At 42.3% G+C, this 26,567-nt stretch overlaps 1 long non-coding RNA gene across 4 annotated transcripts in view; it reads left to right on the top strand.

Annotated features, from left to right (window-relative positions):
• LOC118154702 (uncharacterized) overlaps nt 1-26,567 on the top strand; it is a 190,187-nt gene that overhangs the window by 10,987 nt on the left and 152,633 nt on the right. For all 4 annotated transcript variants that reach the window (XR_013519417.1, XR_013519416.1, XR_008482320.2 and 1 more), the window contains exon 2: nt 3,119-3,269. This is a non-coding gene — a long non-coding RNA (uncharacterized LOC118154702). The remainder of the gene's footprint in view (nt 1-3,118; nt 3,270-26,567) is intronic.

Raw genomic sequence — 26,567 nt, 5'->3', positions numbered from 1 at the left:
CACACAAATACCCGCGAAGACACAGACAGACAGGGTAGAAGGCTGTGTGAAGACAGGCAGGGGTTGGAGTGACGCCCCCATAAATCAGGGAACACCTGGAGTTACCAGGTGCCGTTTCTTGCCCAAGATCCTCCCGGCAAGGATTCTTCCTGGGACCTTCAGATGGAGCGTAGCCATACCACACCTTGACCTTGGACTTCCCATTTCAAGAACTGTGAGAGAACCGATTTCTGTTGTTTTAGGTCACCCGGTTTCCAGTCCTTCGTCAAAGTAGTCCCAGGACACACGGACACCATCTCAAGGGGTTGTCTGCTTACATTGGTTTTATGTGTGCACCCATGAGTTTTGTGATCCATCCAGTCACATCCCCTCATTCTCGTACAACAGGGTCCCAAGTAAACTCAACGTTCATAATTATGATTAGAAAAATAGGTAAACATCTGGCACATTTCCCATTTCTCTGGGTTATAAAGTCTTATCTGCTCTTCACAGGATCCATGGGGAAAGTGGTGTGTGCACAGTTCACACTCGTTCACCTCACTCTCCACCGTGTTAAGATTTCAACCGGGAATGGCCATTCCCAGTTCACACTGAGGCCCAGAAGATGGAATGGCTCCTATAGTTTAGATCTAATCAAAGTGACTCTTCGGCTTCTGCCTCTGAAAACCCAATTAGCTCCAGCAAAGGGGCAGTTGTCTCCCATGACCCCCACAGGGAGGAAAGCCCAGCTGGTGTTGGCTATGGTGGAACTTGGGCTTTGTCCTTCTTCCCAGTCAGTGCCCCTTGGAGGGGGCTGCTCTTAGCCCCACAGGGAGGAAAGCCCAGCTGGTGTTGGCTATGGTGGAACTTGGGCTTTGTCCTTCTTCCCAGTCAGTGCCCCTTGGAGGGGGCTGCTCTTAGCCCCACAGGGAGGAAAGCCCAGCTGGCATTGGCTATGGTGGAACTTAGGCTTTGTCCTTCTTCCCACTCAGTGCCCCTTGGAGGGAGCTGCTCTTAGCCCCACAGGGAGGAAAGCCCAGCTGGTGTTGGCTATGGTGGAACTTGGGCTTTGTCCTTCTTCCCAGTCAGTGCCCCTTGGAGGGGGCTGCTCTTAGCCCCACAGGGCGGGAGACCTGGCTGCTCACATCAGCCCATCATTTTCCCTTGGGAAGAACTGACTGACTGCCCTTGATTCCTAGTAGAAAGTCCAGGTAAAAGATGGCTTAAATCGTGGTGTGTAGGTTCTTAGACTTGTATCAGTTATCTGTGACCAGAGATTGGAGCCATGTGATTAGCCAGATGGGCATTTTGCCCCTAGAGCACCACTGTAGCCAGGGAGTCAGGTTCTGTAGGAATATGGCAGCTCCCAGTAGAACCACGTGATTGAAAGGCATTTCCCAGAGGGACAGACAAATGGACAACACTTGCTAGGAGCAGAGCTGGAAGTGGTGGCTGATAGAGCCAAGGTCCTCCCCTCACCCAAGGGTGCATGTAGGCCCACTACTGCTGTACTCTGCAGTCCTCAGTAATCCTTTAAGAATGTGATCCTGGTTCATGCCTGGTGGTCATTTAGATGAATTTGATGGATTTGCTCACCGGCAACCTAGAAGCCAGTGCCGTGTCTACAGGGAGTTGACACTCAACAGAAGTGGGTTAGATAAGATTCGGGTGATGTCAAGCAGTGTCCCGGCCCGCCATGCTGACGCGGGGCTTCCCCGTTCTTACACATCACATAGGAATAGCCCCAAATAAGGTTTAATCATTTATGCATTTGAAAGGAAACTCATTTAGAATTTGACAAAAGATACTGTATTAGGGTTCTCCAGAGAAGGAGAACCGATAGGATCACATAAGATTTATCATTGCAGAGGCTGAAAGTGTATTTCTGTAAAATGGAATATTTCTACACCATTTACATCTTAAAGATAAAGCTTTCCTTGCCTTGTTTGGATTAGTTCGCTGGTAATTCAGATGGTTTTGGCCATCATGTGAAGCTGCGTTTGCTGTATTTTGCACATCTGCATTAAACCTTATTGTTATTATTATTAGTTTTTGAGATGGAGTCTCACTCCGTCACCCAGGCTGGAGTGCAGTGGTGTGATCTTGGCTTATTGCAACCTCTACCCACTGGGTTCAAGCAATTCTTCTACCTCAGCCACCCAAGTAGCTGGGATTACAGGTGCCTGCCACCGCATCTGTATAATCTTTGTATCTTTAGTAGAGACAGGGTTTCACCATCTTGGCGAAGCTGATCTTGGACTCCTGACCTCGTGATCCACCCACCTCGGCCTCCCAAAGTGCTGGGATTACAGACATGAACCACAGAGCCTGGTCAAACCTTATTATTAAAAGACAGAGCTCAGAGCAGTCTGCACAATACAGAATACTGGTTTTTTAAATGAGTTATGTTCCTTTATATAAATAATTTTTAGAACTTCTTTCTTAAAAAGAACACTATTATTGCAGAAAGAAAGATAGCAACTGCTGTAATTAAGAGTGAAAATGTTTCCACGAGGTCAATATTTACTATTATGTCTACTATTTCAGAACCTTCCCCTTTAGAACAGAAACATAAACTGAAAAGGGAAAAATAGCTAATTAAATCAAAACCTTCCCCTTCAGGTTTCTAAGATTTATAGGTGGTTGATTTTAGGACAAAATAAATTTGAGCATTTACCACTAAAGAGATGTGACAAAAAGTCTTAATGGCGCGTGCTGGAATATAACATGGTCACAACACTGGAATGGTGTTGGATTTAGTCACCATTTAGCCAGCCGCCCTTCTCTGAATCCATTCTTCCATACATCTCTCCTTAAAATATTTATTGAAGACCTAGTATATTCCAGGTGCTATCCTAATTTCTGGGCATGCGACATGAATAAGAGAGATTCCCTACCTTCAGAAGGCTTCTCTTCCATGAACTGATGAAAAGACACAACATAATTATTGGATGAATGATAAGTACTGCAAGGGATATGTGGAGATGTTCCTTTGGGAGCACATCGGGAAGAATGTTATCATGGCTGCCTTCACCTGAGCGAGCCCTCATTAGGGGAAGGGGTGTACACAGATTATCTCATTTAATCCTCCCAATATCCCTGTGATGCAGTCACTGTTATTCTTCTCTTTGTTTTACAGGGGAAGCCACTGGGATTTAGAAGGTTGGAATCTCTTGCCCAAGATCTGACACCTAGGAAGTTCAGGAGCCCCTTCTGGGGACCTACAGTCCCATCTAAGGATGGAATCCTGCTGGAAGAAGAAAGGAGGTGTATTCAGGGAGGATGTGCAGGTAGGAGGCTGTCGCAATTCATCATGGGAAGTCGATAAAGGGTGAATAAGGGCAGTGGGAGGGGCCAGGGACAGAGGTGGGGATGGTCAGAAGGGCCAGCGCATCAGGCGAGATGACTGACTGGCTGTGTGGCGTGAAGAGAGGAGGGAGGCCAGCAGGGTGCCCTTGTTTCTGGCTCGGAGGTGTTATCAAAGTGGGCACTGTTCATTTAGGAAGAAGTGCAGCGGGTTGAGGAGGCTGGGTGGGAAGCGGGTGAGTTCAGCTGTAAAATAAACCTTATTCGGTTGATGACCGTGCACTCTGAAATCCCTGCACACTTTGAAATCTCTGAGACGAGTTCCCGCCAGGTCCTTCTGCAGCTGCTCTCAAACTAGGTATGGTGGGAGTCCTCTGCTTCTCCCCCAACCCTGGCCCAGGGGCTGTGAATATCCTTCAGGTCGTCTTCAGGCTTCCCAGGAGCAGGGCAGGAAGGCCAGCACAACTACAGATACCCTAGAAAGGCCAGCTGGCAGCCAATGAGAGAGCAGGGATCAGACGGGGTCCCTGAGGAACTAGAGATCCTGGAGTGGGGACAGGGAGGCCCAGGAGGAGGGGCTGGGGAAGGGACAGCTCCTTGAAGCCACATCTACAAAGATCTAAGCCCAGGCCCTGAATTTCATCCAGAGAGACACTGAGAAGATTGGGAGTTTGTCTTTGTGTCAAAGGTGCTTACTGGATTCACCTGCCAAATGTTGACTTTATGCCGATCTACATATCCTATGTTAATTAGCTTTCTTAATACTGATGTTTCTTAGAGTGTTTGCAGGATACTGTGTCAGGGAGGGCGGGAACTATTTTCTTGTTCCGTAACAGGTGCTCCTAAACTCAGCACCTGTCGAACCAAGGGGGACCATCATAATAAGCATGTTAATGGGAGGTCTTCCGAGCAGGAACCAAGGCAGTGCAGGTGATAATGCAATCATGCAAATCCTGTAACTACAGTCGATTCAGCCAAACATCCATAAATGGTTTCTAGCCCACATTTCCTAAAGGTTGTAACTTACTCTTGAGAGTACAAAGATCTGGGTGGGCGCGGTGGCTCATGCCTATAATCCCAGCACTTCGGGAGGCTGAGGCAGGCAGATCACTTGAGGTCAGGAGTTCAAGACCAGCCTGGACAACATGGTAAAACCTCATCTCTACTAAAAATACAAAAATTAGTTGGGCGTGGTGGCATGTGCCTTTAATCCCAGCTACTCTGGAGGCTAAGGCAGGAGAATCACTTGAGCCTGGGAGGCAGAGGTTGCTGTGAGCCAAGACTGTGCCACTGCACTCCAGCCTGGGTGACAGAATAAGACTCCAAAAAAAAAAAAAAATTACAAAGATGTTTCAATCAAATGAATTGTTATGGTTTGAATTGGGTGTCTCCAAAAGTGTCAAAGTCTAGCCCCCGGTGCCCAAGAATGTGGCCTTATTTGGAAGTAAGGTCTTTGCAGATAATCAAGTTAAGATGAAGTCATTAGGGTTGGTTCTAATCCAACATGACTGTCCTATAGAAGGATGAAATTTGGGCCGGGCGTGGTGGCTCAAACTTGTAATCCCAGCACTTTGGGAGGCCGAGGCGGAGGGATCACAAGGTCAAGAGATCGAGACCATCCTGGTCAACATGGTGAAACCCCATCTCTACTAAAAATACAAAAAATTAGCTGGGCACGGTGGCACATGCCTGTAATCCCAGCTACTCAGGAGGCTGAAGCAGGAGAATTGCCTGAACCCAGGAGGCGGAGGTTGCAGTGAACCGAGATGGTGCCGTTGCACTCCAGCCTGGGTAACAAGAGCGAAACTCTGTGTCAAAAAAAAAAAAAAAAAAAAAAAAAGAGAAAGAAGAAATTTGAACACAGAGACAGATAGACATAAAGGGAAACCTGAAGACACAAGGACACAAGGAAGGGAGGGCTTTGCAAGCTGAGGAGAGAGGCTAGAACAGACCCTCACAGAGCTCAGAATGAATGAATCACCCTGTTGACACTTTGATCATGGACTTCCAGATTCTAAAACTGAGAAAAAAAATGTCTGTTGCTTAAGCTGAGCAGTCTCGGTGCTTTGATGTAGCAACCCTGGCAAACTCATACATGAGTTATCTTGAAGTTTGCATTTCTGAACTGCATCATCCGTCCCACATCTGTGCTGGAAAACACTAATGGCTGCAGGACTGGGATGATTTATACATGAGAGAGCATGCCAGAGTTTACAGTCAGGGCAAGAGAAGAGATATCTGCTGCACAAAGCTGAAAGGCACAGTCAGAGACAAGAAAAGCAGCACCCTGGTCACACCACTCTGTGATATGGCCCTGCAACCTGCCATACTTGCTTCCAGGAGCCCGAGGTCTTGTGGAGCTCCATCCAAGCCGAGCCTGCTAACGACTTCCTTCCAGGGCTGAGCATCAGAATCACTGCAGTGCTTGTGGAAGATGTGGTTTCCATGGCCCCACCAGTCCCACACAATCAGACCTGGAGCGTGGGGCTGAAGATGTGCATTTCCACAAACACTCTTCAGGGATTGGATGTTCCCCATGGGAACTGGGACCTATGCCCTTCGGTGTGTGCAAGGCTGACCTTTGCTTCTGTGAATGAAACTACAACACCAAGGGAGTGAGCTCTAGGGAGGGCTGCTACCTGCTTCGAGCCACTTCCACGACTCTCAGACTCTGTTAATTTGTTTAATCATTAATTTGGTATTTTAAAAAAACCATCATGATTTCTCTATCATGCCTAAATCCTTTTCAGAGCCAATTAATGTAATTTATTTCATATGAATTAAGATGAGACCGAAGGAAGCCAAATCTGCAGGCGTGTTGCGTTTTAGATAAACTTTACTTCAGCTGAAGTAATACCTGGAGAATAGCCATTTAACCAAGGACGTTTTCATGCCACATATTGTTTTTGTCACTTTCTTGATAGAAGCCACGGTAACAGAGCTGCATTTCTCTGGGCAAGAGTAACCTGAAGTAAATAACCAGTCTCTTAAAGCTGATGATCATATTGCACAAAAGCAAAGAGAAATTGTTAACTTTTATTTTTTTCTTTTTCTTTTGAAATGGAATCTTACTCTGTCACCCAGGCTGGAGTGCAGTGGTGTGATCTCAGCTCATTGCAACCTCCACCTCCTGGGTTCAAATGATTCTCCTGCCTTACCTTCCCAAGTAGCTGGGACTACAGGTGCCTGCCACCATGCCCAGCTAATTTTTTTTTTATATATTTTTAGTAGAGACAGGGTTTCAACATGTTGGTCAGGCTGGTCTTGAACTCCTGACCAAATGGTCCACCTGCCTCAGCCTCCCAAACTGCTATGATTACAGGTATGAGCTACCACGCCTGGCCAGAAATTGTTCAAAATTTAATAACGAATATATGTGTTGTATAAAAATAGAGTATAGGTTGGGTAAAAATGATAAAGACCAAAATAGAAACTGTATACTCCCAAGCACAGTGTAGGATGAAGGAGACAGGAATTTAGAATCAAAAATTCAGGTTTTCATCACAATTCTAACCTATGTGCAAATCACTCTGTGTCTATTTTATTAAAATGATAATAGTGAGGAATAAGAAGAGAATGTTTGTAATAATGTGCAGTAGAATACCATTCTCAGAGAAGTCTGTATTGGATTTCAGTTTCTTTTATTATTTAGAAGAAGAACCAACTCTTTCAAGGGTACTACATGTTTTGGGAAAGTACTAAGAGTGGTGCTTCATTAAAATCAGGTATGGTCTGTATTGACAATCTTTCAAAAGTGAGTAATCACTTGCTGACACCTCGACCTTCGCTGCTCAGGATGAAGTCTGTGGACCATCCCACTGACAGCACCTGGGAGCTGGTGGAGAGGCAGAATCTCTGGCCTCATGCAGGACCCACTGGACTGGAACCTGAATTTAACAAGATTCCCAGGTGGATCACGTGCACATTAATGCTGAGAAATACTGCCTTGGACTTCTGGATAGGGGAGAGATTGAGGAGAGGTTTTTGGCAGAAAACATAAACATAAAAATGTCCTCCACTTGCAGAAACATGAAAGTGTCCCTGCTAATGTTTATATATACATGAGATATAATATGATACAATACGGTATAATATAACATAACAATCTACAAATGCAAGAATTGTTAATCTGGTTAGACACTCCTCTTTTAAAAAGCAAGTCGAGGATTCTTGGAAGTCACCACATGGTTTTTAGATCTTCCTGAATCCCACATGAAAACAGAGCATTTGCATAGCCAAACAAAAATAATGAACAAGATTTACAGCAGAGCTAGATGACAGGATATTTTCATAACCCTTGAAATATTGTTGGTGGGGACACATTGCCAATAGCCACAGGACCTGGGTGTTATCAGCTTCTTGGGAGATAAACTGGAAAGAAGAATCAGGATGTCAACTAGATCTTGGAGTAAGAGAACAGCTATTCACTGGAAAGCATGGGGGGCCAACCAGAGAAGAGAAGATTAGAGTATTTTCCCTGCTATGATTATGGAAAATGCTTGGAGCCCTTGGTAAGGTCTGAAGGGCTGGGGCAGTCTGGTCCTTGGGAACACTTGACATTGGCCAGTCAGAGCTTACCTGCTGGATAGTGAGGAGCAACTGCTGGAACAGAATTATATGGGCATAGAGGTAAAGGCAATGATTATTTAGATAAAAACAGGTCAAGAAAACACAGCCAGAAAATCTCAGAAAGCTAACCTCTCTCTATAAATTAATGTGAATAATAACACAATGTATAACAATTTATATTTAATGCTAAGTGAAAACAATTCTAAAACTTCAGGTTAGTTGAATTCACACAAACATAAGCAAACCAAAAAACTCAAGATTAAATTCCATGCTAAGTTACTATAGTAATTTATGATAATAAGAGCAGAATAACATCTTATAAACTAGAAAAAGATATTCAAAATAAATAGATCAAGGCTGTCACATCTTTTCCAAAAACATTAAGAAGAGTACGCAAAATATAAATGAGAAAAACTCAGAATGTGGTGACGGAACTCAGGACTTACTGACTTGAGAGTTAGAAATAAGAAAGAAAATCATTTCATCATGAAGATTAAATGGGCAAAGAGGATCCAAAATATGGGTAATAGGAGCCTATGAGAAAGACCATCAAAGCCTCACACTAAAAGCAATACCACAAGGAAAATTTCTTGAAATTGAAAAATATGTACTTGAAATTATGTATCGAAAGAACTCACTGTGCTTCTGAGACCATCAGTGCAGAACAACTAACACCAAGACACTCTTGACACCATTACCTGACACCATTACTGGACTTTAAAGAAAAAGAAGGGAACAACGTTTTGGGCCAGCAGGAAAAAATGAGCCCTTGGCTTACAAGGGAAAGAACATTCCATTGCCATTAGACTCCTTCCCTGTATTGCTTTGTGCCAGAAGAAAATGGAGTGACATATTTAATATACTCAAGAAAAGAAATAAAAGACAAGGTTTTATATCCAATAAAACTGTCAAGTATAAGAGGGTACAATAGGTCTGGTGCAGTGGCTCACGCCTGTAATCCCAGCACTTTGGGAGGCCAAGGTGGGTGGATTATGAGGTCAGAAGGTCAAGACCAGCCTGGCCAACACAGTGAAACCTTGTCTCTACTTAAAAAAAAAAAAAAATTAGACAGGTGTGGTGGCGGGCACTTGTAGTCCCAGCTACCTGGGAGGCTGAGACAGGAGAATTACTTGAACCCGGGAGGCAGAGGATGCAGTGAGCAACCTCTTAATAAAAGAGATTAAGTACAAATGCTTTAGTTCTGAATTTGAATTTAGAGTATAGTGTCACTGCACTCCAGCCTGGGTGACACGGCGAGACTCTGTCTCAAAAAAAATAAATAAAATGAAGAACACAGTAAACTGTTACCAATATGTAAACCTTCTGAGAATACTGTTCTCATGAGACCCTCCAAAGAAAACTACTAAAAAACGATTTTCAACAACCCAGATGACCAGAGAGTCATAAGGACTGTTGGTGAGCTTGCAGGACTAGGGCGACACGGAAGTTGACAGGGAGAGAGGATGACACGTGCTGGCTGTGTGGATTGACAATTAAGACACATTACAACCATTAAAAACAGAACATTGTCTGCTGTTATTAGTCTTCATAACTGGTGGTGCTAGTGGTACTGTTCTGAGACTCTTGTGTGTGTGTGATAAGGGATAAGGCAAAGGGGTAACTGTGGAATACTCTGATTCTGTCATCTCTTGTGTTTTTGAGAATGTGAATTCTTGTTATGGAAGATAGGACATACAGGTGTAATACAAAAGAGATTAAGTGCAAACCCTTTAGTCCTCAGTTTCAATTGAAAATATCACTATAAACCCAAGAAGTGTTTTTCATGTGTATGTGCACATACACCCACACCTGCCCACACACACACACACACACACACACACTCCAGTTGTGGATATACTACTGGTCTAAAGGTCTAGATTCTTCATTAGATATATTGTAAGGAAGAGAAACAATGGCAGGAAAATCAGTTGATTAAGACACTTAAAATTCAGATCAAGTTTTTAAAAATGAGTAAGGCGGCTGGGTGTGGTGGCTTACACCTGAAATCCTAGCACTTTGAGAAGCCAAGACAGGCAGATTGCTTGAGCTCGAGAGTTTGAGACCAGCCTAGGCAAGATGGCAAAACTCTATCTCTTAAAAAAAGAAAAAATTAGCCAGGCATGGTGGCACACGCCTGTAGTCTCAGCTACTTATCGGCAGAGGCAGGAGGATTGCTTCAACCCAGGAGGTCAAGGCTGCAGTGAGCCGTGATTGCGCCACCGCACTCCAGTCTGGGTGACAGAGATCCTGTCTCAAGAAAAAAAAACGAGTAAGGCTAAAATTGTAACGTCTAAGGATACACATCTGGATGATGAAACAATAAAGAAATGCAAGGAAACTTTTACTAAAGAAGCTAGGATAATGGTGACTTCCGGTGGGAGAGAGGGGCTGTGTGGGGATGGTACGGGGCCCACGGGGGTCTTCCGTGGTGGCTGCAAACTTTACAGGGCTCATTGTATAATAATTCATGAAATCACACATTTCTTTAGTGTGGATTCTGCCATCTGCGATTCCTCTGTTTATTTTATAGTGAAGGGTAAAAAGGCAAGCAGAAAGAAATAACCGCACTAAACGCCCTCTGAGATGGTTAATCCAACTAACACTCACGCCCGTGCTGATTGCTGTGGCGAGGCAGGTGCATGATGTTGGTACACATAGTTCTGAGACCGGCATTTTCCTTCTCCTCGACCCTTTGCTGGTTGAGTGACCTCGGGCCTCTCCACACGTCAGTTTCATCACGCAGAAAGTATGCATAACAATACTAATGCATAATTCACGGGGATGCAGGAGAGGCTCAAGTGGGAAAATGAATTGCAAGTTCGTTCTAAACTGCAGGGCCCTCTACAAACATTCCTTCTCATTATTGCTGAAAGATTGAGGACAGTGAGTTCCCCACAGCAATTATTTTTCTAACTTATTGCTTGTGTTGGCATATTCCCCTCTCCTGCCCTCCTGTGAATATCTGATGTATGGGACAGGTATATTACCACTCTTAGGAAAGGCCAGCTGAACAGACACGCAATTATGAGGCTCTGCCTCATGGCAAACTTTAAGGGAGTAGAAGTTCACGGGAACTTTGATTAAGTACTTGGGTTCATTAGTGGAGAAGAATGTTTCCCTGCTCTTAGAGAAGTTATATTCTAGCAGGGCAGAGAGATGGGGAAACAACAAATCAGGAAAGTATATAGAATGTTTAAAGGTGATAAGGATGAAAAGTTGATCAGTGTTAAGGGGGCTGTACACTTTATATTGGCTGGGCCATCGACCTGATTGAAAAGGTGCATTTGAACAGAGACCTGGAGCGGTAAGGAAGGCAGCCAGGTGGCTAATTCAGGGAAGAGCATTCCAGGTAGAGCCAGCATCCAGTGCAAATGTCCTGAGGCAGGAGTGTGCCTGGCACCTCAGGGAGAACAGAGCTTCTCCAGTGTGGCTGCAGGGAAGAGAGCGTGGCGGGGACAGGAGGAGATGGGGGAGGAGGAGGGAGGCAGATCATGGAGGGTATGTGGGGTCATAGAAAAGGCTTAAGGCTTAACTTTTCTCTAAGGGAAACAAGGAGCCAGGGAGGATGAGGAATGGAGGAGGGACATGATGAGGTTTAATTTTTAAAGGGTCTCTCCAGATGCTGTGTTGAGAGCTCTGTGGGGCACCAGGATAGAAGCAGGGAGGTTACAAGGCTGATACAGGAACTCAAGCAAGAGATGAAGGTGGCTTGGATTAGGATGACAGGCACTCAGCTGGGGTGGCTGTCTGGGCTTCTCCATAATTCCTGTGCGGGAAAGATGCCTGGGAGTCCTGGGTCTTAGCCGCAAGTTATTGCCTACCTAGTGAGGGTGTGATTTTAACCTGATTTCTTTTCTTTTTCTCTTCTTTTTTTTTTTGCAGGGAGGGAGATGGGGTCATGCTATGTTTCCCAGGCTGGTCTCAAACTCCTGGCCTTGAGTGAGCCTTCCTCCCCAGCCTCCAAGTAGCTGGAACAAAAGGCACACACCACCTCATCCAGCTTTCCCCCTGGATTCTCCTCTCCTCGGGCTGCAGTCTTCTTGGTTGGTCCCTCGTGAGTGTCAGTGTTGGGCTTCATCTCCAGTGCGCATTAGAGAGGCTAATGTCAGTCGGGCCTTTCTGTGTGGAACAGGCTCCCTGAATTAATCCCCTCACGCCTCAAAGCCACAGACAGTCCTCCCTCTGAGCAGCACTGTCTTTACCACTCACTCCCTCTCACCATCTCTCTCCCTTTCTAGGTTTCTCTTGTGTGGTCAGAAAGACGTGACTGGTGCTCTTTGGAGGCCCGTCTGGTTAAGGTGCAAATTCCAGACTTCATAGACAGATGCTCACATACATGTGCACACATGATAAATTCCTGTGCTGTCTTGCGCCTCTAACTGTTAAAAGCCCTGGCAAGATTCCTAGCTAATTAGAAAAGATCTTAATTATAGCCACATACATTATTGTTACTATTCTTCAAGGCTTCCCAACCATAAACTAGTCCAATGTAAAATTCTAATACTTGTGGATTTACTTTGATTTTTCTGTCAAGCTTGTTTAAATCCCAAGACCCATCTAGCCCAGCCATGGGGCTGCCTGGCCGCCTCCTGCTGCCTGGCTGTGGCTCCCACCTCAGCTCCCGCACTGGCCTGTTATTCCTCACGTTTTTCTACATTCTCACTAACTCTCAAGAGAATGCATCATGTTTCTTTTTGAGTGAACACTGACATTTGGTGCTTAGGTTTCACTACGTTACTTTAATTTCCTGCTAACTCAGTAATGCAACATTTAAAGAATGATGTGTTTGCTCACATTTGGATAAAGAAAGGATGATCTTTAAACATATGACTCACGTCAGTGGGCGGAGAAGGTGGTTGGAGAGTTTCAGGACTAAGATTGAGTTTTTAAAAATCCTAAGTCGATACATTTCAATTTTATTTCTTTATTTTAACATGTCTGAGATTCATATGGCACAAAATTCCAAACTGTAAAAGGGTTGAAAGTGGAGAGGACCTCTCCATGCCAACTGTGCCCATCCACCCAGCTGATTTCCCAGGGGTGACCACCATCATCAGCTTCCTGGGCCCCTTCCAGGGAGATGCTGCACACATAAGCAGGTGCATAAACTCACGGTTCTTTTAGGTCTGCTCAAGGTGAGAGCTGCTGACAGGAGATTAGGGTCTGGAGGCAGGGAACCTAAGGCCAATTCATGCTGACTTCCTAGAACTAAAGCAAAAGGAAAACCCCAATTTTCCACACCTAAGTAACAAATGGATGGGAGGCTACCCCTTCCCCCTTTTCTGCATAGCAGATAGAAAATTGAATAGGAGTGTAACTTTGTAACTTCATGGCAGCCTCTGATTGGTTACTTTCCACAACCAATCAGACTGATTGTGGGCTACTACTTTACATAGGGCGTATGGCAAGTAACCAATGGGAAACCTCTAGAGGGTATTTAAACCTCAGAAAATCTGCTGACGGCTGGAACCTGCTCTTACACTGAGGAGTGTTCTTTCGTTTTCAATACATCTCTGCTTTTGCTGCATTGTTCTTTCCTTTGTTTGTGCATTTTGTTCAATTCTTTGTTCAAGATACTAAGAACCTGGACACCTTCAACTGGTAACAGTTGGACATTTATTTGCTGTCAAAGGAACACATAATTCATAAAATGAAGGGGAAAAACCTAGAAGACACAGGGTCAGTTCTGTGAGCCACATGACAAAATTACATGAACATATATTTTATTCAGAACACTTTTTTAAAAAAAATTTTATCTTAGTGATTGTTTACAAAACAGTATACCAGGCTGAATAAAAACCTTAGCACCCTAAGCATCTTTTCGTGCTCCAAATGATTTGGGAGAAGTAATAATGTATCCAAACAACAAAATGAGAATCAAAGCAGCTATAATTCACTGGGCACTTACTGTGTGCCAGGCGCTGTACCAGTTGGGCTGCGTTGGAGCCTCACAATGAATCTTCTGAGGCCATTTGTGCTTACCCTGCCTACCTGGTCTCACAGCTGAGAAATGGGTGAGCTGGGTGTGGAGCTCAGGCAGACTGACTCTAGTCTCCTCTTTCCACCACAGCAGGCTGTCTAGGAGTGCTAGGAATTCACCTGTAATGGAGAATGTTAGGACCATAACCAATATTAGGGAAGTCATGCTATATGAGGGTTATTTTCCTTTAAGGCAAGAAGATCCATTGTGACTAAGGCCTATGGCAGAGGAAAGGATACCCTCTCACCACTCCTATTCAATTCTGGATTTCAAAGGGAATGCTTCCAATTTTTGTTCCTTCAGTATGATATCGGTTGTAGGTTTGTCATAAATAGTTTGTATTATTTTGAGGTATGTTCCTTCAATACCTAGTTTATTGAGGGTTTTTTTAACATAAAGGACTGTTGAATTTTGTCAAAGGTCTTCTCTGCATCTATTGAGATAATCATGTGGTTTTTGTCTTTGGTTCTGTTTATGTGGTGAATTATGTTTATAGACTTGTATATGTTGAACCAGCCTTGCATCCCCAGAATGAAGCCTACTTGATCGTGATGGATAAGCTTTTCGATGTGCTGTGGCAATCAGTTTGCCAGTATTTTATTGAAGATTTTTTCATAAGTTCATCATGGATATCGACCTGAAGTTTTCTTTTTTTGTTGAGTCTCTGCTGGGTTTTGGTATCAGGATGATGTTGGTCTCATAAAATGATTTGGGAAGGATTCCCTCTTTTTGTATTGTTTGGAATAGTTTCAGAAGGAACGTTACCAACTCCTCTTTGTATGTCTGGTAGAATTCAGCTGTGAATCCACCTGGACCTGGACTTTTTTTGGTTGGTAAGCTATTAATTGCTGCCTCAACTTCATCCCTAGCTATTGGTCTGTTCAAAATTTCAACTTCTTCCTGGTTTACACTTGGGAGGGTGCAAGTGTCCAGGAATTTATCCATTTATTCCAAGTTTACTGGTTAATGTGCATAGAGTTGTTTGTAGTAATCTCTGATTGTAGTTTGTATTTCTGTGGGATCAGTGGTGATATCCCTTTTATCATTTTTTATTGCATCTATTTGATTCTTCTCCCTTTTTTATTCATCTGGCTAGTGATCTATTTTGTTGATCTTTTCAAAAAACAGCTCCTGGATTTATTGATTTTTTGAAGGTTTTTTTTGTGTGTCTACCTCCTTCAGTTCTGCTCTGATCTTAGTTATTTCTTGTCTTCTGCTAGGTCTTGAGTTTTTTTTGATCTTGCTCCTCTAGCTCTTTCAATTTTGATGATAGGGTGTCAATTTTAGATCTTTCCTTGCTTCTCACATGGGCATTTATTGCTATAAATTTCCCTCTAGACACTGCTTTAAATGTGTCCCAGAGATTCTGGTATGTTGTGTCTTCGTTCTCATTGGTTTCAAAGAGCATCTTCCTTTCTGCCTTCATTTCATTGTTTATCTGGCTGACATTCAGGAGCCAGTTGTTCAGTTTTCGTGAAGTTGTACAGTTCTGAATTGGTTTCTGAATTCTGAGTTATAATTTGATTGCACTGTGGTCTGAGAGACTTATGATTTCCATTCTTTTGTATTTGCTGAGGAGTGATTTACTTCCAATTATGTGGTCAATTTTAGAGTAGGTGTAATGTGGTGCTGAGAAGAATGTATATTCTGTGGATTTAGGGTGGAGATTTCTGTAGATGTCTATTAGGTTTGCTTGGTTCAGATCTGAGTTCAAGTCCTAGATATCCTTGTTAATTTTCTGTCTCATTGATCTTTCTATTATTGACAGTGAATTGTTAAAGTCTCCCACTATTGTTATGTGGGAGTCTAAGCCTCTTTGTAGGTCATTAAGAACTTTCTTTATGTACCTGGGTGCTCCTTTATTAGGTGTGTATGTATTTAGGATTGTTAGTTCTTCTTGATGCATTGATCCTTTTACCATTATGTAATGCCCTTGTCTCTTTTGATCTTTGTTGGTTTAAAGTCCATTTTATCAGAGACTAGGATTGTAACTCCTGCCATTTTTTGCTCTCCATCTGCTTGATAAATCTTCCCTCATCCCTTTATTTTTAGCCTATGTATGTCCTTGCACATGAGATGCGTTTCCTTAATACAGCATACTGATGGATCTTGACATTTTATCCAATTCGCCAGTCTGTGTCTTTTGATTGGGGCATTTAGTCCATTACACTTATGGTTAATATTGTTATGTGTGAATTTGATTCTGCCATTTTGATGCTAGCTGGATGTTTTGCCAGTTAGTTGATGCATTTTCTTCGTTGTGTTGATGGTTCTTACCATTTGGTACATTTTTTGAGTGGCTGGTACTGGTCGTTCCTTTCCTTGTTTAGTGCTTCTTTCAGGAGCTCTTTTAAGGCAGGCCTGGTGGTGACAAAATCTCTCAGCAATTGCTTGTCCATAAAGGATTTTCTTTCTTCTTCACTTATGAAGCTTAGTTTGGCTGGATATGAAATTCTAGGTTGAAAGTTCTTTCTTTTAAGGATGTTGAATATTTGCCCCCACTCTCCTCTGGCTTACAGGGTTTCTGCTGAGAGATCCGCTGTGAGTCTGATGGGCTTCCCTTTGTGGGTGACCTGATCTTTCTCTCTGGCTGCCCTTAGCATTTTTTCTTTCATTTCAACCCTGGTGAATCTGATGATTATGTGCCTTGGGGTTGCTCTTCTTGAGGAATAGCTTTGCGGTGTTCTCTGTATTTTCTGGACTTGAATGGTGGCCTGCCTTGAAAAGCAGTTAATTAGTTAGCAATAAGTAATTAGCATTTACTAGTTAATTTAAGTAATTGATTACTATTTTTCTCAGAGACTTATCATCCATTGATTACTATTTTTCTCAGAGACTTATAATCCATCAGAAGGAAGATTTATCAAGCAAATCACTAAAAATTTTTTGTTTTGTTTGTTTTGAGACAGGGTCTCATTTTGTCACCCAGACGAGTGCAGCAGCACAGTCTCAGCTCATTGCAGCCTTGACCTCCCAAGAAATCCTCCCACCTTTCATCCTCCTGAGTAGTTGAGACTGCAGGCATGCACCACCATGCTTGCCTAATTTTGTGTATATTTTGTAGAGATAGGGTTTCGTTGTGTTGCCCAGGTTGGTCTCAAAATCCTGGGCTCAAGTGATCTGCCTGTCTTGGTCTCTCAAAGTGTCTGGATTACAGGCATGAGCCACTGCACCTGGCCTATTTTTAAAATTTTGATATTCAAATTATCTCATATTTGACCAGTGGAAGCTTCTTCAAACTGGCTCCTATGTTCTTTTGACATGCCCCAAACATTCTATGAGAATGTCCATATTTCTTGGCACAATAAAATATTTTGGGCTTGTATGTTCTCTGCCCTAGACCTAAGGTTAAACATCTCTCTGTTTGGTCAATTAATTATTCAGGGAGATGTGTTAAAATCTCCCACTATAATAGTGGATATTTTTGTTTCTTTTCTTCTTTTTTAGAAATAGGATCTCATTATTGCCCAGGCTGGAATACAGTGGCACAATCATAGTTCACTGCAGCCTCGAACTCCTGGGCTCAGGTGATCCTTCCATCTTGGCCTCCCAAGTAGCAGGGACTACAGGTGCATGCCACCACCCCTGGCCAATTTTTGTTGTTGTTGTTTTTTTAAGAGAAATTGGGTCTCATTATGTTGCCCAGGCTGGTCTCAAACTCCTGGCCTCAGGCAGTTCTCCTGCCTCAGCCCCCAAATTTCAGGGATAACAGGCTATTTTTGTTTCTATTTGTAGTTCTGTCCAAGTTTTGTTGTCTCTATTTTTAAGCTTTGTTAATGGGTACATCTACTGTATGAACTGTACTTTTAGCATTATATGGTTTACCCCTCTGCTATGGGCTGAGTGCCCTCCCAAATTCATGTGCTGATACTTACTCACCAATATGATGGTAATAGGTGAGGCCTTTAAAGGTGATTCAGTATTTGAGTGACCTTTATAAAAAAGCCTTCACACATTGTTAGGCTCTCTTTCCGCTTCTCTCCCTTTTGTCATGTGAACAGAGCATGTGGTGTTTGTCCACCCTGGAGGATGCAGCATCAAGGACTGTAGCAAATATATTCCTGTTCTTAATAAATTACCCAGTCTCAGGTATTTTTGTTATAGCGGCATAAATGGACCAAGATAGTCTCTTATCTCTGGTAATACTTTTCTTTTTGTTTGAGACGGAGTTTTGCTCCTGTTACCCAGGCTGGAGTGCAATGGCGCGATCTCGGCTCACCGCAACCTCCGCCTCCTGGGTTCAAGCAATTCTCCCGCCTCAACCTCCTGAGTAGCTGGGATTACAGGCACGCGCCACCATGCCCAGCTAATTTTTTGTATTTTTAGTAGAGACGGGGTTTCACCATGTTGACCAGGATGGTCTCGATCTCTTGACCTCGTGATCCACCCGCCTCAGCCTCCCAAAGTGCTGGGATTACAGACGTGACCACCGCGCCCGGCTGGTAATACTCTTCTAAGGTTGATTTATCTGTTATTGATTACATACCCTACTTTAATTTTTAGTAAACATTGTCCTGGTATATCTTTTTAACCTTTTACTTTCAATATCTTTGTTGACATATAATTTAGTGTGTCTTGTATATAAAGGTAGCTGGATTTAAAAAGGAAAATTCAGTCTGATCTAAAAATGTCATTTGCCATTTTTAAACCTGTAGTATCAAATTCCTTTTATAAATTAAAGTTATTAATATATTTGTATTTATTTCTACCATATTTATTTGTACTTTCTATTATCCTCACTTTTCTGTGTTTCCCCCTCCTTTCTCCCTTTCTTTGGATTTATTACTGAGTAGTTTTCCGATTTCATTCCTCCCCCTGCTAGTTTGGTAGTTACATTTCTTACTTCCCTTCAATTTGTGCTTACTCTAGAAATTCACTTTAATTTAAAAATCCACCATTTAATAATCTTGAATACCACAAGGGCACAAGAATACTTCAGCTTCAGTTATTCCTCTCTCAAATGATATATTATGTACATTAGTTCTCTCTTTAAAAAAGTTTAACCCTTCAAGAAATTATTATGGTTTTAATAGTCAGGTTTTATCTAAGCTCACACTACACACACACACTACACACACACTACACACACACACCACACACACACACACTACACACACACTACACTACACACTACACACACACACACTACACACACACACCGCACACACACACTACACTACACACACACACACTACACACACACACTACACACACACACACTACACACACACTACACATACACTACACTACACACACACTACACACACACACTACACACACACACTACACACACTACACACACACTACACACACACACTACACACACACTACACATACACTACACTACACACACTACACACACACACTACACACACTACACACACACACCGCACACACACACACTACACACACACTACACATACACTACACTACACACACTACACACACACACTACACACACACTACACACACACACACTACACACACACACACACATTTTAGTGAGTGTCTGTTGATAGTAAACTTTCTCAGGTTATTGATGATCCAAAAATGACTGTTTTTTTCTTTTGTCTTTGTTCTTGAAAGCTTTTTATTTTTAATTCCACAGGCTATTTGATTTTATTTGACTGTTATTTCCTCCCGGTTTATTGATGATATCATCCTGCTTTCTGGCTTCCTTTATTGCTGTCGGGAAATCTGCTGTCACTCCAACTTGTCATCCTTTTGAAAGTAATCTGATTTTTTTTTCTGTTTTTGGGGTACTGAAAATTGCACTATGACCTGTTATGGCTTTCTTTTTACCTGTTCTGGCTTAGGACTTATTCAGTGATTATATTTTTAAATATTACAAATATCACTTCTTTTTTTCTTATAGAACTGTGAGGTTCATGTTCCCTTTTCACTACAGTCCCCATAATTCTTAACTTCTCTTTTCCAATTCTTAGTGTTTCTATGTGGGCATTTTTTTCCAATCTACTATTTAGCTCACCAATTTTCTCTTCAGCTAATTGGGTTTTTAATTTGAATTATTGTATATTTATTTCACTTTTGTTTTCTAAATCTACTTGTTGATCTCTGTAGCTGCTTGCATCTAGCATATGTCTCCAATTTTCTATTATTTTTTCAAATTTATTAAATTACTTATTTAATTCTCTTTAACAGACAATTCAATGGCTAAAGTCCTTTTGTGTCTAATTCTGTGGGTTAACGATTCTGCTTTCTCTTGAGATGTTGCCTTGCCTCCTTTTGTGTTCTGTGATTTTGGAAAGTGAGCCCCTTATTCCTTGGAACTTCATTTATTAGGAACTGTTGATCCATCATCAGCCTGGCGGATGGTGGATACACCGGGACAGACTCGCATATTCTGCAGACGCCTAAGGGGATTTCTAACCTCCGGCCACTCTACCCTTAATTCTCAGCTTAAGAGTTTTCAGATCATCCATTCGTGTGAATTCAGACTTCAAACTGGTGAGGGCTGATTTATTGCTACAAATTTTAAGTAAATTTTTTTCTCCTGTTCACCCAGCACCAATCTGGGAGACTGACAACTTCCTGTTGATGACCCCAGGTTGGGGAATTTTTAATACTGGTTTATCCACATAATTACTGACTTTCATGCATTGAGCAGTGATTCCTATTCAATTCATCATATTGAGTGGTCTGTGGACTTTTTCTCCTGTTCACTGCATCCTCTAAGGTGCTAGAAACTGAGGGTCCAGCTTACCTGGGTTTAACTAATGTCCTCAAAGTGAGTGTTGACCTTCATGCTTCAACTTCCTCTGGAAACTTTATTCACTTGCACTTATTTTTTGGTCTTTGCATTTGTTGTTTTAGTTTATCAGGGCTGCCACAGCTAATTACCACAAAATGAAGGGCTCAAATAACAAGAATGTGTTCTCTTTTCGTTCTGGAGGGTAGGCGTGTAACACCAAGGCAGGGCCACGCTGCCTCTGCAGGCTTCCAGGGAGCATCCTTCCTTGCCTTTCCTGTCTCTGGTGGTCACGGCAATCCTTGGCTTGTGGTAGCACAAGTCCAGTCTCTGCTTCCCTCTTCACATGGCCATCTTCCCTCTGGGTCTCTGTGTCTCTCTGTGTCCAAACTTCTCTCTTATAAAAACACCACTCATTGCATTAGGGCCCACCCCAATCCAGCATAACCTCATCTTAATTTTCTTATAGCTGCAAAGACTATTTCTTTTTTTATTGCATTTTAGGTTTGGGGGTACATGTGAAAAACATGCAAGATATTTGCATAGGTACACACTTGTCAGTGTGATTTGCTGCCTTCTTCCCCTTCAGCTATATCTGGCATTTCTCCCCATGCTATCTCTCCCCAACTCTCCACCCCCCCGCTGTCCCTCCCCTATTCCCCCCAAAAGACCTCAGTGTGTAGTGCTCCCCTCCCTATGTCCATGTGTTCTCATTGTTCAATACCCACCTATGAGTGAGAACATGTGGTATTTCATTTTCTGTTCTTGTGTCAGTTTGCTGAGAATGATGTTCTCCAGGTTCATCCATGTCCCTACAAAGGACACGAACTCTTCGTTTTTGATGGCTGCATAATATTCCATGGTATATATGTGCCACATTTTCCCTGTCCAGTCTATCATCGATGGGCATTTGGGTTGGTTCCAGGTCTTGCAAAGACTATTTCTAAGGAAATTCACATTCACGGGTATTGGGAAGACATGAATTCTTGGAGGACATTTTTCTACCCAATGTATATGTCTAACTTTTTTTTTTGCCAGACCATTAGTGCATTTTCAATGATTTTTAGATTTGCTTGTTTGTTTCAGCAGGGGGATGGGGAGTCCCCGGATCATTCAGTCATACATCCAAAATAAATGTCCATGTATCTTTATTTTTTGCCAAGATGGTAAGCACTGTGATGTCAAGGACTGCATCCATGCCATTCAGCTTTCCCTTCTCAGTGCCTAGCGCAGTGCAGAGATTAGGTATTCAGTAAGTATTGGTAGGATACATGAATCAATGTATTAGGAAATGATTTTCAGAAACTAACCAACAACTGGGTTGCAAAATTTGGAATAAGAGCTTTTTGAAAGATTCATTTCCAGCACCTGAGTTTACCACTTAAGACAGGATCGTTTCTCAGCTCACTGACATTGCTTGTCGGACCCTCTGTCCTTGTTGCCTATCCTTGACCATCTCTTTCTGACCCGCCATCTTCCTGTGATAGCTGTTTATCACTTAAAACCCCCAAATATCCCCGTCTCCTCTTTTTCAGGAAGTAGAAGCTAAGCATTTTTGGTATCTAAACATTAAGTGTTTTACACTCACGTAATTTTTACCAGCAATCCTATGAAGCAGGTGTTAGTATTCCCAACACCTTATCATGAATATATATCATGATTATGATTATATCACCAGCATCATCGTGATCGTTAATTGACTGGTTAGCAAACTGAGCCTTAGAGATGTTAAGTAACTTGCTCATGGTTAGATGCTCAAAGCCATATGAGAATCTTGTTAATCTAACTCGAAGGGAGGGGCCACATTCTTAATTTGTGTGTGCTTTGGTCAGTTTCTCTCTCTCGAGCCTACACTCCTTCCTCTCCATCCTGTTTCCGAAAGTCCTCTAATGCTCTTCTCTTTTGTGAAAAACCTTTCAATGTGTTCACACACCTTTCCTTGAATGAAATTTTCTGAGTTTTTTTTTTTTGATGACCCCCACGTATCAACTTCCTTTCAGGTGTATGCCAGTTTTCTGATTACCCCTGACTGTGGAAGTATAAAGAGGGATGGGCATCCCTTGCCCTCTTGACAGTTTATTTCTGCCCTGAGCTCTGCTTCTGTAGCTCAACAACTCCTTCCTTCCCAGGTCCACGTGGTACACTTCTCTTACCTCCCCTCATACTCCTTGGCACACTCTCCAAACCTTCTCTGTGCCCCCAGCTTGGATCAAATAATTCAGCACCTGTTTTACAGTATTTCTATACAACGAACTTCCTCCTGTCAAACTTGGTGATTTTAACTTGAACTGTGATAATGCTTCTATGTCTTGGCCTTCTTCTTCCCCCTCCAGAACTGTGAAGACATGAATTACCATGGCCTATTGAGAAGGTTTGATCTGTGCCCCTGCCCAAATCTCATATCAAGTTGTAATCCTCAGTGTTAAAGGTGGTGCCTGGTGGAAGGTGATTGGATCCCGGGGGAGGTCCTTCATGAGGGGGTTAGCGCCATCCTCTCCGTGCTGCTCTTGTGATGTGAGTGAGTGAGTGAGTTCTTATGAGATCTGGTTGTTTGAAAGTGTGCAGCACTGCCTCCTCCCTCTTTTTCTCCTGCTCCATCCATGTGAAGTGCCTCCCTCCCTCTTTGCCTTCTGCCAACAGAAGCTTCCAGAGCCCTCCCCAGAAGCAGAAGCTGCTTCCTGTACAGTCTGCCTAACCATGAGACAATTAAACCTCTTTCCTTTTCTTTTTTAATGTAATGGAGGGCATTACATTAAAAGGAAAAGGTTGGCAAATGGAAAGAGATCTAAAACCCAACAAATCTTTTAGTTAAAAGGTTACTTTTTCTTGGCAACAGAATATAGTACCACCAAGTTATAAAAATGCAAAAAAAAAAAAAGTTTGTGTGAACTTTCTGACTTTGAACAATGTCACTGTTTAAGAATATAACTAAATTACTTTTGAGGTATTTTATAATACATGTTGGACATTTTAAAAATTAAAAAAATACATGTATGAAGTCAGTAATGACTTAGATCTTTTCTATTTAGTCTGATAAATTAATTGGCACTTAAAAGAAGTATACTTTATTAATAAAATATCCAAGATAAAGAATATGCTATATGAAATACCCATTTAATAGTAACATGCTTGAAGTGGCTGAAAGCTGAGTGTGATAAATGTGCTTCAGGAAAATGTATTTAATATGGACCTAGGTATATTCTAATTCTAAACTTACTTTTCTGGGGGTTGGCGGGGCGGGGGAGTTTTGCTATATTGCCCACACTGGTCTTGAACTACTGGGCTCAAGTGAGCCTCCCGCCTCAGCCACCCCTGTCGCTGGGATTAAAGGTGAACACCATCACGCCGGATTAAACTGACTTCTATATGAAAAATAACCAAACTAACTTTTAGTGATTAGTGGTTCCACTCATTCAATTTTAAGACTACTAACATAATTTTATAATATAAATACCTGCATTGTGACAGGATGCATAAGAAAAATATTTTTTAAAGTTTCAGTAATTCAAAGCAAAACCTGCCTGTAAGTTAAAAAAAATTCAATTAAAAATTAGTTGAAAAAAAATACACTTAACACTAGAGTATCATTCTGAAGAGAAAACTTTATGACTTCAGTGACATGTTATTTTTAAGCAGCAGAAGTCTTAAACACCTGTATACATTTCAAAATACTGTCGACAATCTGATTTTCAATACTGCATTAGGTGCCATTAAAGAGACCATTGTTCTTTGAATCCGTCTTTGTGTTGCTGTGGGAGACACGGCAAGACAGAAGTAGTGGAGTCATGGAGGCGAGACTGGGATCCAGAAACACTGGGATGCTGGAATACTGCTGGCTTCTGGAAGCGCCTTCTGACACGTGGAACTACACATCTGAAGTTTCGCTCCAATCAGTCGCAGTTACTAAGTTGCTTTTTAATGTGCTTGATTCATTTTCTTGAAGTCCTTCTCCCCTTAGCCCCTTAGGATTAAATGTGCCCCAGGCATTTAGTACATGAGGAAAATGTGGTTCATTTTCCATGGGTGGAGGTTCCTTCTTTTCTTTCCCAGATTTTTTTCCCCAAAGATACCTCTTCTTCTAGGGATGATAGGTCCCAGTCTGCATCCTCCACATCTGCACACTGTGGGCTTGAGAGAATCATCAGTGTCCTCAATTTCACTTCCCTCGGTCCCGTCCGTGTCACTTTTGACTGCGTTCTTCCCTTGTTTTAAACTTACTTCTATATGAAAACTAACCAGACTAACTTTTAGTTATTAGTTAGTCTGCTGCCCTTGTTTTGCGATGGCTAATCTGTTTCCTCTATAAATCACCCAGTCTCAGGTATTTCTTTATAGCAGTGTGAGAATGGACTAACACGTCTAACATATTTATTAAAGTGAAATTCTTAGTCATTGGACATAATTCCACCACAGTCTGGACTTTCACCCTTTGTATCTCTTGATGTTAAGGGAAAACCTCTGATTATGTCTATCTGCTGGCTGGCACACGCATGCTTGTCCTTAGTTCCCTCCTCATGACTGGGTTGTTGACTGAGCCAAGTACCTAGCCTCCTACCATTGTGGGTAAAGTCAGGAATTAAACTCCCTCAGTTGCTTAAGATCCTCTGATGAAAAGAAGCAGACCTTGGGAAATCACTTTGTCCTCCACTTAAGGGACAGCTTCCTGACTGATACGGTTTTGCTGTGTCCCCATCCAAGTCTCATCTTGAATTGTAGCTCCCATAATCCTCATGTGTCATGGGAGGGACCCAGTAGCAGGTCACTGAATCATGGGGGTGGGTTTTTTCCATGCTGTTCTGGTGGTTCCTGTGTTAGTGAATAAGTCTCAGGAGATCTGATGGTTTTCTAAAGGGCAGTTCCCCTGCACACACTCTCTTGCCTGCCACCATGTAAGATGTGCCTCTGCTCCTCCTCCACTTTCTGCCGTGATTGTGAGGCCTCTCCAGCCGTGTAGAACTGTGGGTCCATTAAACCTCTTTTTCTTTATCAATTACCCAGTCTTGATAGCAGTATAGAAATGGACTAATACACTGACTAATGAATCCGTTAGGTGACTCTATCACAACCCTTGTCTAAATACATTTTCTACTACCATTCACATACCATGGGCATCCTTGACTCCAGTTTTGCTGGCCACAGTTACATGTAAGTTCTCTCAGGACATACAGTGTGCAAAGGAGAAATCACAGGAGGGAGCGAGAAAGAGAGTGAGAAAATTCAACAGTATAGGAGAGAGAGGGCAGAGCACAATGGCAAAAAAAGAATATTATAATAACTATATGGCAACAATTACTAAGGTTTTAATATGTACCAGGCTCTGTTCTAGAAAATGGTGTCAGAGCAGGAAGCAGGTGCCCTCATGAAGAAATTGTACACATCCCTGGAATGAATTGGAAATATGGTACAGTTAATTCAGGTGTCCCTATCAACTCTTCAGACAGGTGAAGGAAAGAATGTAGAGAAGACGCAATTCCTGCAGAAACAGGTGTCACCTTCCTGAGAAAACAAAACAAAACATGGAGTAATAGCTTCTCTTTGGCCTAGACCTGTCTCTGCTGAGAATTTTGCACCGTAGCAGGCTTGCCTTTAATTTGATTCCAACAAATAGAAATTTCTGTTGATTTCTGATGGCCGGCCACTATGCTCCTCATCTTCAAGGCTCTCATTTCCTTTGTAAAACTCCTTGACCCACCACCGCACTGTGCGGTCTTTAGCAGTTCCAAGGCCAAATGTGTTGCTGATGTTGTGAGTTGTCTCCACTTCTTTATGACCCATTTTGAACTCGATTAAGAAAACTGCTAGAATTGGCTTTTTGTCTGCTATCATTTCCATAGTCTAAACACAAAATAAACAGCAAGTAAAAAGTCATTCACAAAAAGACATAAAGTGCGAAATGTCCGTTAATATGTTGTATAGCACAAGCACATTTTTAAAAGAATGTATTCCAATATAAAATAGGAAACTCCAAAAATGCAAAAGCCGCAATTACTTTTTCACTGGCATAACTCTTAAAAGATGGGACCT

This window comes from Callithrix jacchus, chromosome 6, assembly GCF_049354715.1.
Source record: "Callithrix jacchus isolate 240 chromosome 6, calJac240_pri, whole genome shotgun sequence".
NCBI classification, from domain to species: Eukaryota; Metazoa; Chordata; class Mammalia; order Primates; family Cebidae; genus Callithrix; species Callithrix jacchus.
Note: the sequence above shows the minus strand (reverse complement) of the source record. Positions and strands in the feature narration are given on the sequence as shown.